This window comes from Athene noctua, chromosome 2, assembly GCF_965140245.1.
Source record: "Athene noctua chromosome 2, bAthNoc1.hap1.1, whole genome shotgun sequence".
Lineage (NCBI taxonomy): Eukaryota > Metazoa > Chordata > Aves > Strigiformes > Strigidae > Athene > Athene noctua.
Genome location: NC_134038.1, coordinates 116,306,514 through 116,320,978, shown reverse-complemented (window position 1 = coordinate 116,320,978; position 14,465 = coordinate 116,306,514).

Genomic DNA, 14,465 nt, shown 5'->3' with positions numbered 1-14,465 from the left:
AATTAAGCCACTGATCACTCTACCCATTTACCAGTAAAGCCTAGACCACAGTGAGGTTATTATTTCTTTGAAGCAATGCAATATTCTTGGAAATCATGTTCTAAGTAAGTTACTAATAAAGAAGTGTGCATAGTCTACAAGCAGATTACTATTAACATAAGTACAACATAAGTACAGAAATCAGACTTTATTAGCCACTTAATACTAATAGCATTTGTTGTTTATTTTATTGAACACTCAGTAGCTCTACAAAAAAGGCCAAACCCAAGGTGTTTATTGGTATGCTTCAATTACATTTGTGGGAGAAAAGGTTTTTACATTGCATCTGATTTCAAAAATTAAATACCTGTGTGAATAAGGAACAAGAAATAATGACCTGAAAATAATACAAAGAGAATTATTTTTCATGAACATGCCAGTGTAGAGTGGAGTGGTTTTCAGACAGAGCGTATTGTGTAATACCCCCAGCAGCAAGATGTAAGGCATCTGGCAGGTAAGGTGTTATTTTTTCCTGTTATGGCTTAGCTGGACTAGGTTATAAAAAGAAAAAAAACCCCTTGTTTTGCCTCCTCCGTATCTTTTGAGCACTACAGTTAGGGTACAGGAACAGCAGTTGCATTGTCCTTGTGTTTTGACTTTGGAAATAAAGCAAATCTAGAAGAAAGGAATGAGAAGAAACTTGCATTTCTCTGACATTTGAGACTTCTGTTTACAGTCCTTATTTTTTTCATGCCATTCCAATAAAAAATACTTTAATGCCAGCCCAAAGCAATGGATCAAAATGAAACTGAAAAAGTATGAGTTACTAACATAGTAATAACCTTCGGGTTTTATCTACTCTGTTGATGTTTTCCATTTATCCAAGGAATGCAAACTTCTTTTAAAAATGACAGGAGAATTCTTCACTTATTGATCCAAGAATTTAAGAGAAAAGCATTAATATTGGTCAATATGCATTAAAAAAACATAAGAGCTGTATAATAAATCTCCAGATCATTTGCCCTTTGGCATGAAATTTCCCATGTTTGGTCTTTAGACAAAGGTAGATTTCTGTTTTTAAAAAAGATACTATTTTTTTTAGCCATTTGTTGCTGTAATATAAAAATAAAAATGGTCTTTAGCTATTTTTCAGGTATAGACATGTTACAACATTATTAAAAAGTGGTCATGTATTCTTGGGCTTGACTAAGCCAAGACAAGGTTTTCATGAGCTCCCACCATCAATAGACCTTAGCAGCTGAGACTACAAAAGTTTCCAGCAGTATCTTTCACTGTTCACCCATGCAACACCTGCAGCTACAGAATACTTATCTCCACTGGGTTGGACAGGTGCATCCAAAAATGCAAAGCAGGGATTCACAGACTCTGCCAGGTACAGACTGTACCAAGAACGGCTCTGCTAACAGAGAACTCTCTTGGGAGTGACAGGTCCTGGCTATGTGCTGTGATATTTATTACTTTGAATACAGTCTCATGCCAGCAGTGGCACATGTTCCACAGTTTGCTACCTCTGCTAAACAAACAAACAAACAAACAAACAGAAAAACAACCTGAAAAAATTTGAGATTTGGAGAATGTGATAAAATTAGATTTGATCAGTGAGGACCGTTCCAGCTCCCCACCCGCTGGCTTGTCACTAAATTTTGTCTGGCAGTAACAAGACTTTTTCAGGATCCTCCTCCTGTTTGCCCCCACCAGGCTTACCACCTCCTGGAGTCTGAAACTTGCTGAGACACTGTTACAGCCCTTGGATAAGAAACTATAGGAGAATGAAAGCTTGACAGGTGGAGAGAATCAGGGCTGAGGGAACCTGGCCTGGAGAGCAGTGGTGCTGGGAGAAATGAGGCGGACCAGTAAGATGCTGCTGCTCTCCGTTAACATCGTCCTGCTGTAGGAGAGGAGGCCAAGCTGTCATGATCACAGTCAGTCCTCACAATACTGTGACCTGGATTGTGTCTATGTATCACTGCTTGGATCTGCCAAAAATATAAGTAACATGATATCCTAAATCACTATCATCAGTAAGGGATGTGGGCCTTTCAACTCGTATATGGGAAATCCCCTATTATGTGTGATGCCTGGTAGTCCTAATAGTAGCCTGGAAGGCCTGTGCTTGTAAAAGTCAACTCCTCAGTAAAAGAACTGTTTAAAGGGGTGATGTAATTGCCCCTGGCATAGCAGCCATGCAGTATATGCAGCCTGGATTATTCTGGTGACTTCCAAATGTTTTTTTTCTGCAGCACATGTTCTTCCCCACAGCTTCAGTGAAGAATGCTCCAGGACAACTATCTCAAAGCAGTAGAAAAACTTTCAGAGGCACACACAGGGTCATTGACAGCTTCATCTCTTTGCATTGTAATTATCTCAAGCTTCTTTTTGACCTTACCACCCTTAAGAGACCATAAATACATGTTTGTGTGCTTGGATATAAGTCCATGTATAAGTGGGTTTTAAAAATTCAGACAGGCCATTGCCTCACACAGATTTCTCCCTGTGGAGAGGGTGAGAATATGGCAAATATTAGTTCCATCACTTATTGCTCTTCTGGAAGGCACTCAGATTTTCCTCCAATTAGTTTAAGAGAAGCAATATAAAACAGAAAGGAGGCCCCTGCCACTGCCACTAAGGGGGCACAATCTTCCATCTTCACGTTTAAATCCAAAGTGCAAGCCCATTTGGAATTTTTGTTTAAGATCTGGACACCCTGAATGAGGTGCAGGTCCCACAGGGTAGTGTGTGGTATGGATATTTAGGCCAGATGGGACAGGGTGACAAACACAGCAGCTCACTGCTGCTGAACAGAGGCCACACCACTGTCTCTTGCTCAGGTCACCAACTGCCTCCCCCTCTGCTGCAGCATCTCTCCCCCTTTGCACAACGCCACTGGTGTCCATCTGACCCAGTAGTGAATGGGTTCCCATCACTTCACTGGCAGACAGTTGGAGCTGCAAAAAATTGAAATAGTAGTTTGCAGGGTTAGTGAGATGAATTATCTCGTCAGAGGATCAGAAAACCTCCAGGCTGGTACAGAACCAGAAAGAAAGTTGGGAGAAGGAAAAGGGTAGAGATGGAAGAGAGCAGAAACATTGCTGCTTTTGAAAGTCCTGAGTTGACAGGTGGCATCAAGCATCTCACATCGTCCCTCCTGCATGGAAAAACAATGCCCAGGTCAGTGTAACTGGGGACCCCCTTGAGCAGATCCTGCACCTGTCTTGTCTCCTAAGGAGTGAGACAGGGACTGGGCTGGTCCCCTTTCAGGGCACAGCAGATCACACTGCATGAGTGGGAAGGGAGAGTTAAGCTGTGTCTGGGAACATGCAGCTGAGAAGTTTCTTTGCTCATGGGCCCTGTGACATGGTGCACTCCTGAGAGAGGCCCTGGGAGACAGTGACAGCTATGGCAAATACAGAGGCTGGTGAGGATCAGTAACAAGGGTCAATGGCAGGCACACGTGGCACAGAAAAAATGCAGGCTGAAGGAGATACTGTTACCATTATTGAAATTTTCCTGCAATTGCAATGAACATCTTGTTCAAATGCACGGGATTTCTCTTCAAAACAACAAATACTTTTGGCTCCAACCCATAACCAGAATAATGGGAAAACACAAGCATCTCCACAAGCATATGCCATGGGGAATAATTCCCTGTTTGCAAGTGCCAAAATGGCATAGAAAAAGGTGAAAAATTATTAGAGGGAAAGGAAAGAACACCAACTTTGGAAAATGTGCATGTGTGCATTTATGTTAATAGTTAACAAAGTATTGCCAAAGATCACACAGGAGCATGTTTTACTTCATATTCATACATATTATATAAATAACAATATTTAATCTTTGTTTAGAGAATCTTCTGGGAAATTATCTTCTTTCTGTTGTTGTTGGCAGTGACTTGTTTTAATTTTTGCAAGACAGAGACATATATGTGCTTCAACATGTGAGTGACATATACTGAATATGCCTAAAGCTTCAGCTGTCTGTATTCTACTCACACATCCACTGCAGGCAAGTCACTGTTTCTTTCACTTTTCAGTCAGCCTTTCAGTATTTCAAGCCTGATCATGTTAGGTGCTGTGCGACCTTCATTTCCATTGGGGTCAGCCACTTTGCAGGAAGAGGGAGGAGTTTCAAGCATGGCACATGCTCTGCTGGCATGCAGCCAGGCTGCACAGCACCTTTCAGGATCAAGCCCTTAGCTTATCAAGTGTGAAAATATTCATTTAAAAAAAAAAAAAAAGAAAGAAAAAAAAACCCTCATAAAATCTTTCACCTCCCTGTAGGCGGGGCTTCTTGGTTTATATGATCTGAAGAGTTCAGAGCCTCAGGGTGCTGTGGTGGCAGGATCAGGAGACATCTTCCCAGGTAAGATATCTCAGCCTGAGCCATACAATGGCTATGGGGTCACCCCATTTCACCTCAACAAAGGTGGAGCACAGCTGTTACAGATACATGGTGAAAAGGAATTTAGTCCTGCAGACCACACTGAATGCAAAAAGACAAGGAAAATCTAACAGGGCATCATAAGGTATTAATGGTTACATCAGCATTACTTGCCATTAGAGGATATTTTTCTAATTTTCAATCAACTACAATGGTATCCCCTCTCCTGCTGAGAGGGAAATAACAAATAAGTGTGACAGAGAGCAAGAGCATGCATGGGGAGCTCTAAGTGCTTGGTCTTGAGGGACTCTTAATCTGGTCTTACTAAAAGGTCAGTACCTGTGTCAAGCATTTGACTCAATCAGGACAAAGGAGATTGCTTACAAATGTCAACATGGATCCTCTTTCATAACTGTCCTGGCCTCATAAAATGGAGTCTTAGGCATGCCTTTTGAAAGTAATATGCTCATTAGTATTATCATTAGCTTGCCCTCAATAGCTACAGTGGTTTCCCACTTTCCATATTACTGAAAAAGCCACTGGAAATATTCAAATCATGGTGGTGACCTTGTTAAGAAGGAACATCACCCCTACCAGGACTGTAATCTGTAAGAAAGAATAACTTCCTGTAGTGATTTTTTTTTTTCCAGTCCATTGTTCTTTAGTGTTTCCCACAGGACAATCTTGGGTGTGCCTTTCCTCATACTATGCAAAATATCAAGATGGAATCTATACAAACATTTGTTAAATCTCTTTAAGCCTTAAGTAAAAATGTTACAAGTGCTCACTTCAGACCTCTGAAAGGGTGTACACATCTCAGAGCATTGTCCTCATCTTACTTTTATGCTTTACAAAACCTTACTCAGCGATTAAATTCTTGGGTGACATTCCAGTTATCATGTCAGTCAGGAAGTTGGACTAAGAAGTTATTTCAGCTGTCTCTCAGCCTTAAATTTAACAGAGCTATGAGTAAGAGTCATATCTAAGCCAGTCAGGGTTGGGGGATTCTGAATAGTGAATTCAAGTCCAAATCTTGTACAGTTCTGAAATGTAAATTCAACTCCAAGATTTGAAAAGGTCTGTTTTCTTATATCATTATGAAGAGGTCTGGAAGGGACATTAATTTCACTTTCCTTAAATGGGAATTATTTTAATTTCTGTCATGGGGAAAAAAAAGTTATTTCCATGTTGCAGTGGAGGCTTTAAACAGATGACATGTCACACAGATCTAATTTAGATGGGGGAAGCCCAAGGGGTAGAAGAACTGAACACTGCAAAATGAATCCCAAATAAATAATAGATTAGAAAATACAATAGAACTGCAAACTCAGACTAACTGATCTCAGCACAAAACTGCTGTTTGCAACACAGAATGGTACATTCACCTCTCTTCTGTTTCTTAATATGTTGTTCTTCATTTCATTGTTGTGAACGTCTATAATCTTTCTGGATATGAATTAACTCTAAAATTCTCCTCCTATTTGAGCCATGTTTCTGGCTCTTGTGGACAGTACCTAGTGTGCTAATGCTTAAAACTCAGTGTTGGCCATTGAGGTTTCAGTTTCTTTTTGTAGTTGTTTTATTTTTATTCACATGTTACAATGAATTAATATCATCCTGGCCAAAAAACCCTCAACTCAGTTGATTTGTCAGACTCAGTTTACTCTTTCATAAAAGTTCAAAATATTCCTTCAGGCGTTCCTGTATTTTTATCATGGTACCACATTAATTTTAAACTATGAAGTTAACTTTAATTTTATTTCACGACTTCATGTAGTTTTTAGCTGACATTCCCATTTCTCAGCTAAGACAGCTAACAAAAAGAAAATTAAAAAGGAAACACTTTTGATTATGGTTGGTTAATGTGGTATCATAAAATACAACTGAATTCTTTCACCAACTTTAATAAAGTCATAGATTCTTCAAGGCCTTTTATCAACAGAAGTACACCATCTGCATATAATAGAGCTTTATTCTGAATACCTTCTGTCTTTGTGTCTTTTACAAGTGCCTTGTCCCATCTTGTTAAAAGATGTTTTTAAGGGTATCTTTTTTGAAGGGGGGGAACAGTAATGAGGAAAGGAACAGTCACATCAAGGTCCAAAGCTTTGAATGTTAATGGTAAAATATGAGTTATTTGTTACATATATATACATATAAAGTCTTTATTTTTATTAATATTAAGCTAAATTACTGTTACATGTTATGGATGTCATAAAGCACAAACACCGTTGCAAAAAGTTTCTAATATGACAAGACAAAGCAAAATTTTAGGCATGATGGATACTTATATAGATGCAAAGACCAATCAGTGCAATATTAGAGATGTTTTAATATCAAACTGACCCCAACCTGTTATTTTAGATATTTCTTAGCATACAAAGGACTCTATAATTTTATTTTAACAAAGTTACAGAAAATAATACAATTCACACTGGAAAGAAAATAAAAGATATCCTTGTTATTTAAATGTATATACAAATGTTTAGGTAAGCAAATACGGCTTTGCGAATAGAGGACTATAGTAGGGTTTGGTTTCCATTTCTGCCTGTGCTACTGGCTTACTCAGTTACCTGAGCCAGTCACCTTGTCTTACTTCATCACATTTTTTCCAGTGGTAAATAGAGAATAGGACATTTCTATCACTTAGAAAAACTTCCTTACAACATGCTTTGAACGCACAAGTTCCTGTAAGCTTAAGTATTGTTAAGTTATAAAGCAGGGAGTGGAAGAGCTGTTTACACTTCCTCACTATCGCTGCTGAACAGTTAAGACAAGATCCCCAAGGGCTAAGGTTTGCCATGGGTACATTATATGACACACTGCCTGACAGGGCTTTTAAAAGCCCTGCACATAGGGCAAGGACATAATTGCACTGTATTGGGTTTTATTTGTTTCACTGGGCAGAACAGGCTTGGTGATGGTACTGTCTTTAACCTTCTACATTCAAGTCAATCCTATGCATACATAAAAGTAAGCTACTCCAAAGTCAAGAATTACAAGCTAAAGTTGTCCAGGCAAGGTTAAGTACACTCTTCAGTGCCAACACATTATGATACAATTCTTAATAATATGATTATGTGCTATTTTTAGCTCCCATAGACAGTAGTCTTGTGTGGAATATTAAGACTAAACAGTCTGTGGTGGTTTGTTTTTTTTTTTCCTTACTCTTCTTTTCCTGCCTTCCTTATACCAATACCTGAAGTGCATTTGATTGCTTCCAGTGTGACTACATTAAAATTAAATGGTAATAGTCAATTATACAATCAAGCAACAACTTCCAACAACTCACGAATTCTTCCAAGGTAGATAATTATTTAGCAAGTGAAAATGCTTGCACATCTTGAAGTATTAACACATACGACCTTGCATTTTCTACAAGTTTGTTATCTGTTGTATATTAGAAACATTCTGTAGTGGACAGAGCATCAAAAATTCCACCTGTAGTTCCACCAGTTTTAGAAACACATTTTGCCAGAGGGCAGCCTCAGAAAAAAAAAAAAAAAAACAAAAAAAACCAAAAAAACCCAACAACAAAAAAACAACAACCAACCAAACAAACAAAAACAACCAACCAAACAAAAAAACCCCAACAAAACCGAACCACAACAAATCAAATTACATTCTGAATTAATTTAGCTGATAACAAACAAGAAGATTCCACCTCTCCATTTTCTAATTAATTAAAGAGTCCTAGTATGAGAATATACAAAATGGAAAATTCTTGTGGTGTGAAAGGTATCATCAATTAATATGTAGGACTCACAGCTGGGGCCATTAATTACCCTGTTATTCTCTTCCTTTCTAAAGGGCTGATTCTTCAGCTGACGTAAATCAGTTGTGATTTAGTACATCTTTTCCAGGTTGAGGAAGTGCGCTGAAGTGTCTTTGGTAGTGTATTTTCTCACTTCCCGTTGACATTAGGTGTTGTATATCTTGGTAAAATGATATAATTTCTGCCATCATTTTATATATGAAGCATGGATATCATTCCTATGTAAATTATGCCAATTAGATGAAAATATGAGAAATAAAAAAGCTATTTCTAGTCATATATTCTTTTTTTCTGGTTCTGTCAAGAACTTTTGAGCTTTCTCTAGATGAGAAAACAGGGTGTCTGTTATTTCAGTTAATGTACCAGATCTTATATGCTTTGTTCTTTTTTACCAAATGATTGTGAGATCTCTGCCTCTCTGAAGTGCTGTCTCCTTGGACACATGTGCATATATTTATAATTGTAATCTTTCTGGTCCCCTGGTGTTCTGCTTCCTGTTTTTAATTATTTTATTCTAAATTTTCATTTTATCTACCTGACTTGAGAATCTTATGATCTAAGTCTTGTACAGGGGATCTTACTGTCCTCTTGACAAGAGCATCAGCTTAGGTATGTCTGTAAGGGTAACACCTGGAAGATCACGAGATGTCCCAGACCACATGTAGGTGTCTTGCATCGACCTCAGCTGTGGACAGCCCTGCTGGAACCTGTACTTTACACTAGTGGGTCAAGTACTGATAAATCTTGGTTTAGAATAGACTAACGCCCTTATTATCTGCCTTTCTTCCTGGAACATTTTTACAACCCACACACAGTTACCTACTGCTGCTGTAGTTCCTCTCTCACCATTATCCGAGCCAACAAATTTGAAGCCATTTGGAGAAGTCTAAATGAGCTGCAGTCATTACAGAAACTATAGTTCAGATATATCCTGAAGTGCCCTCTAGGGGGAAATCAAGAATTCTGTACATAGAAGTATAAGAAATCTCTTGCTGTCAGTGTTTGTGGTGCTGAGAAAAAACAGTGGTGCACATCCCGGGATCGTGAGCTTCTGAAAGTATCCTGAGGACATCAGCTGCCAGAGTAAAGTCAGACTTCCCTCTGCCTGATGTCCCGTGTCCCTGCCTCTTTCATTCCGGGCTGCACAATGACCCAGCCCCTCAAAAGGAATGGTACGTGTTCATTTAAGCCCTTAATTTAGGGACTCAACTGGGGGACCTGCATTTTTAGGGCAAGTATTCTTGCCACTTTTGCAATTTAGGCAACACTTCTGCCAGTGTAGTATTAAGAGAAATGACATCTAAACCCTGCCATGACATTGAATCCCAGTGTCTTAAAGACAGCCAGCTGCAACTATCAGATAAGCACTAGGTCCATGAAGGAAATGTTTTCTGAAATATAGTCTTTCTTCAGGACCTCAAGCAGGCTGGCTCAGTGTATTAGCAGCCGTGAATGCCTGTGGAAGATCCTGGCATCCCTGCACACAGTATATAATAAATACCTGGCATCTAAATCCACCTTATGATTTTTGCTCCTGCAACCTGAGCTTTACAGCACCCAAGCAGTTTCCTTGCATCTAAATTGCTTAAAGACTAATCATAATAAATCCTTTATTTAGAAAGATTATGTATGTGGAATAAACAAGGAGTGGCATGTAGAAGCTAAGACCTCCTATGACCAATACATTATAGCCCAGGGACTGTCTCAGTTTCAAATTGTTTTCCTCAAAAAAGTCATGTCCTTGGCAGCAGATGCATGTCCTGAATAAAGAAATCCTTGCTGTAGCTTAGAATCTTTAGTGTATCATACATACCACATTTATGAACAAGAGGCAGGAACTTACAAAAATTGGGAAAGTATGAAACTCATGGACACTTATCAGTAGGACACTGAAGGAACATAAACCACCCAGCCATGGAAGGTCAAAGATGACTGAAAGTATTATCCCAATAAAAAAACTTGTGTAAGGCCATATTCAGGTGTTTTAATAAAAATGTGTAGAAATTTCAACATCAGTATTGAGCAGGTAGTGTATATAAGGTGTTGGATAATACTAGGTCTTAAAAGAGGAATTACATCCAACCCAGAGGAAATAATTTCAGTAGCTAAACAAGTTTATACTAAGTTAATATTAGATATTAACTATTAGTAGATAAGAATATATCAGTGCCTGTTAAATTCAATATTTGAAATTAATTATTGAAGTGCATTTTACTTCAAACGTGTGTATGAACGTGTCTATGTTACCTACAAAAGTCCATTTTGTTGTGTCTTACAGTGGGACTTCCAAATTTCTATTTGTCCGCTCCACTAAGAGAGAGATTTTTAGGTCTTCTAGTAAACTATTAAGTTTATGAGCATATTAAGTTTATGAGCAAAGCACAGTACTATGCTTAAGTTTGCTATGTCAAATAAATGGAATAGAGTGAAATTCCTAGCATGGTAAGTCCCAGATGGTAGTTCTTATGGCATAATAATGTATTTAACTTCAGCATGAACTCATTCAACATATCTCTAGGTACTTCTATGCAGAACCTATCACAGGAGCATAGGGCAGCTACACTATACAGGCATTTGCTTGTCTAGCAAATGCAAAAGATGAAGATGTGTAATTAACACTCTCTCTGTTAATGTTAAGGAGAAACTATAGAGACAAGATTGCATGTCTAGGCATCCCATTAAATATCCGGAGTTTGGAAGAATGAATCTGGGTCTGAAACATCTTACTTCCACAAATACCAGAGAATATCAGAACAGTGGACTGACTTGCCTTTATCCTCTCATGCTTGAGTGCTGAACATGCTGTTTACAGGCATAAAGCTAAGTTTCATGAGTTTAATTTTAACATCACAGTTAAATATATGTCTTAAGAGGTTTTTGAGAGCATTTATACATTAAGCTTCTCCTCTAAGTCTCTTCCTTTGGGGACACCTAATACAATTTCTCTTACTGTGTGCTGAAGTTCCACATTAGGTACTCTGAGTTTTCCTTGATTTATAGGATGTCATGCAAACCTTTAAACCTTTTCCAAAGGTAGGGATGGTGGTTGGAATTTCTGAGAAATCCTGAGTAATCTAAAAGCCCAAATTCTATTCACTTTCAATAAAACCTGAGTGCTTGAGGGCCAGGCTTTTAAAACACTCAGTTACTGAAAGGTGAAAATAGTTGTCTAATGGGATTTGCTAAAGTGCTATGGTTAGTCTGAGACTGTTCTCTGCTTATCTGCTCTATTTATATTGTTTACTTTATTATTTCCTGCTTAAAACGTGTAATAAATTTTCTCCCATATAGTTTTGCTACCTTTTTTTTTTTTTTTTTTGACAGATTGTTTTTCCTATGGTAAAGTGGGACTGGCCAGAGCTTCCCCAAGTAACTGCTTTCCATGGAGTTCAACCTTCTGCATTTATTACTTGCTATCTGTACAAAAGTTAACTTCTGTAATTTTGCTGCTTTTCCACAGTTTCCTGCTGACAACAGTGAGACCCAGACTCACAAAGGAAATTAGTCACTGCCACGCTGACTGCCTAAGCAAGCACTGAGGGAAGTATGCTTGTACCAATGATGAGGTCCCTTGGTGACTAAGCAGGCTATCTGTGATTCACTATTATGAAGCAAAACTCCACCTAAAGTGAGACATCAGTTCCTGCCTTCTACTGTGGCTGTTAAACAGTGGGGATAAAATTCTAGTCTCACTTTTAACTGTGTGAATCCAAAGTTAGTTTGTTGACTTCAGTCTGGATTTATACTATTGAGGTCTCATCCAACTCCCATTTGGAAATTTCCAACGATTTTAGCTACAGTTGGACCAGGCCTGGAGTAATTTCTGTTGCAACAATCTGGTTACCTTATGTCAGGCTTCCTTATCAAGTACATAAATGTCATTACTGAACATTCATTGATTGAAATGAAATTAAATATCAAGCTGATCATTTACGCAGACTTATTCCCTACACCAGCATAAAGTTAATGGTTTCTTTTTGTCAAAGTATTAATTTTCAGCTATTTCCAGGTTCAGTTTCTAGCAATTCAGAATAAGCATCCAAACACTGAAATCAAGCTGAGCCCCTCAAATTTGAAGTGCCCACCAAAAATATTCAGGGCATCTATCTTAACATCTTAGTTGAAAATCACAATTCATAAGTATTTCCAATGATAAAATAGTAACTTGGAGTGATATTAGACATTTTTCTCTCATGAGACGGGATATATGAGCACTGGACTAGATACAGCCTTGCACATCACTGAGTCCAGTTCCCTGGAATGGGGAGAAATAACTTCAGTAAATGTCTGCTTTAGAAGGATCCTCTTCTACATGACACAGCACCAACATTATAGACTTAAAAATATTCACCGGGAGCCTACAGAAAACATTATCCCTAAAGTAAAAGACTAAAATCCACAACTATATTTTCCACAGAAGGAGATGAAGTAGGATTAAGAGCCTTAAATGTTTTATTAAAGAAACCTTTTAGTTGATGTTAAGAGGGAAGTCATATCCCTGTTACAAAGGAGGCCAAAAGAGAAAAGCAGTAGTGTCCACCTATCTGACCTCAGGGAGATATTCTTTCCTTCCACCCAAAGTGGTGATTGCTTTAATCCCAAGATTAAAGATCTAATGTCAGAAAGAGCACTGGGACATGAACCTACAGCCTATTTCCAGCTGTGGCTAGTCTCCAATGCTTCAGAAAAAGACAAAAAGAAAATAAAAAAAATCCAGAAGCTAAATTATGCTGCCTGTGGAGAAGGAAAATAATTAAAACCTGAGAGGTCAAAGTTACGTATAGTACATGTGAGGAAGTTAGCAGGAACCCATATCAGAGTATTCCAGGGTGGAGAAGGTGCAATGCCATCCATTTTCTTAATTATGTGAGAACATGTATCTTCACTGATTTGAAGCATTCTCTCCATCTTCCACCTCAGTCATTTGCAAAGCAAGATGGAAAAAACATTGCCCATCTGAATGTGGATTCCTGTGTCTGGAACGTCTTTGTTACTCTGTGGAGCTAAAACCGGTCATTCAAATAGATAGGCTGAGGGACACCTTCAGATTTAATTCCAAATAACAATGTAGACATGCCCCATAATATTTTCTCTCCACTATCACAGTATCTCAGCAACTTATAATGTCTAAAATATTTGTCCCTATAACACCAGGAGTGTTATACACCTCAAAGAGGAATTGATAAGCAGAAAGGATGGAGGAAGGTTTGCTCTCTAGAAGTTCTGGCAATGTCTTTGTATGTTTATTGAAAGGAAATTGGTGCTTTTAAGAGATGATTTGGAGTACTTCATTGAAGTATCAGTTGTATAATGTAGCATTCATAATTGCTGTTTGGAGGTGCCTGCTTTTCTAATTTATTCACAGAGAAACAAGGTTCTCAATTAAAGACACTTCTCTGGCCTTTGGGTGTAGGTCAGTTCTTTCTGTAATATCCCCCTGATAATTACACAGAAGGCTAATCAAAATACCAGTCCCACTTTTTAAAAAAATATCAAAAAAACATATCTGTATTTTACATTTCACAGAGTCTGTTTCATGATCCCATTTCTGGTATGCTCTGTCATTACAAAATGGCAGATATAAGAGGCAGGAAGGATGAGTGCATCAAACCAGGATTTTTATGCAGTGTGAAGCCTCACCTTCTTGCCAGGGAGAATGTTTGTGAGACCACACTGCAGAATGGAGACATCAGTCTGGATCTGAGAGGCAAGCTGCATCCTCTCTGGTGGCATGTCCACTGAGATAGAAATGGTACAGTCAGAACTATCACTTACTTCTGAAGAGAGTTACTGCCTCTCGGCAAGCTCCAATGTCCTACAAAATTAAATTTACAGAAGGCCTGTTATATTAATTGCATTATTAACTGTGATTATGTTTCTGTCCTAAATTTATTCCAGTAGTTCCTGAGAGAGTATTCCTTGGAGAAAGTATTACACTACCCAAGTGTGTAGTATACTACAGGTAAAGGAAGTGCAAGTCCAATGTCAGTAGGTGGATACAGTAGACATCACTGTGGAATAGATCAAGGGCTGGGCAGCTTTTTTTAACTACAGTGTAAAATCTTCCTTTAAATATTAGGAGCTTGTTTGTGGTTTTTTCTCTTTTACACATTTACACTAACAGGGAAATCATCAGGGTTACTCTAGATTTATACCAGTTTGGAAAACTGATCTTGTCTGCTATTACTAGGCACACTATAAACTACTTAAGCTTGAAGTATAGAGTCCCTGCTATTAAAGATGGTGCTGCTGGCTAGAAACTCTAATTTAAGAATTTATAGAAAAATTGAAATAATTTCTTTTCCATTTGTTC